Source organism: Papaver somniferum, chromosome 5, assembly GCF_003573695.1.
Source record: "Papaver somniferum cultivar HN1 chromosome 5, ASM357369v1, whole genome shotgun sequence".
Taxonomy (NCBI): Eukaryota; Viridiplantae; Streptophyta; class Magnoliopsida; order Ranunculales; family Papaveraceae; genus Papaver; species Papaver somniferum.
In genome coordinates this window covers 179,612,516-179,614,158 of record NC_039362.1, presented here as the reverse complement: position 1 = coordinate 179,614,158, position 1,643 = coordinate 179,612,516, and positions in this window count along the sequence as shown.

Sequence of the window (1,643 nt, the reverse complement as noted above, 5' to 3'; positions counted from 1 at the left end):
AAAAATAAAAGAAAAATAAAAAAAACAAAAAAATAATTACAGTCCCAAATATAAAAAAAAAAAGAAAAAGAAAATAAATAAAAATTATTACAATCCCAAATAAATAATTAAATTAATTATTACAAGCCCGAATTTGAATTTAAATGAGGCCCAAGTGGGTTAACTCATGGGTTAGGCTTACTTGTTTTTTGGAGGGAAGCCCAAAAATAGGCTTTTAGTCCCCTTTTAGTTGCAAAGCCCAGTTGGGCTTTATGACCGTCCTAAGCAGCTCACGCTCAAGCCCAGCAGCAATTGAAGTGACTCAGCAACACAAGCCCAGCAGAATCTGCAGCGAAGCCCAGCAGAGAATGAGGTTACTAAGCCCAGCTCAGTTGGTTCAAGCCCAGCAACAAAGGTTGGATCAGAGCCCAGCAGCAGAGGGTGCACAAGCCCAGTTGACAGCTTCAGTTGGCAGCCCAGTTGGCTTGGCAGCAGGCTTGGCAGCAACAACAACAACAGCAGCAGCAGCTTGGCAGAGAAAGCACCAACAGCAGCAGCAACAGAGAAAGCACCAGCAGCAGCAACAGCAACAACAGGCTTTGGCTTTGGCTTGGCAGCAGCACCAGCAGCAGCAACAGCAGCAGCAGCAGCTCAGGCAACAGCAGATGGCAGCACCACTCCCCGGCAGCGGCGCCAAAAACTTGGTGTAACAAGCAAAGACACACAGAAGCTTGCAAGTATACAAGGCCAAGTTATGATATAGAAGGTAAGCAGGGGAAAGTCCACAGGGAGTGGGAGCAAACTAGAGAAAAACCTAAGCTAACAATCAAGACAGGGCACTATGGCAGTGAGCAAAGCAAGGTAATGTGGCAGATTCAAAGAACTAAAACAGTTACACAACAAAGCAGCACAGCAGAATAACAATAGCATGGAACCAAGGCTATAAGCCAAGGGCAAGGTGAGGATTGTGCACTGATTTCAGTGCACAACAGCTACAAATTGCAGGAATTTAAACAAGAAAAACAGGCAAGGAGAATAACTGATCAGGAAGCAAAATAGAACTGAATAGAGGTGACTGCAAAGGGATTGGTGGTTAAGCCAAGGCTTAGGATCCACCTTGTGTCCTAATCAAATAGCATGTTTCTAGGTTGAGTTTGATCCTATGCATACATCTAGAAATAGAAGAATACTAAATTGCTCAATAGTTTGCCCCTAGCATTGGCTGTCTTTTGACAGCACAGCCAATCACAGGCACTATGAGCATTGGTATCTCCCATTTGCTCAATCAAAACATACATCAGGAGAACTATCCTAGCAACCTGTCAATTGACAGTACACAAGGCTTCAACAGAGCCTTAGCTTAGTGCTACTTAGCTCATGCTCAACATGTTACAAACACAAGCATTCATCATACAGAAATAATTCAAACATAACATAACAATCAACTGTTAATTGCATAAGAAGACTGAAATTGAAATTCATTAACTAAAAATTGTCTCAATTCTCTACTGGCTAATCCAGAGAGATACACAGTGTCCTTCACACACACCACATAATACCAATTTATACCCCCCAAATATCAGTTTAGGGTTCACAGCCCCTTTTCCCCAAAAACAGAAAATTAGGTAAATTTGGTTTACCTAATTTTGATGAGATACTCACTC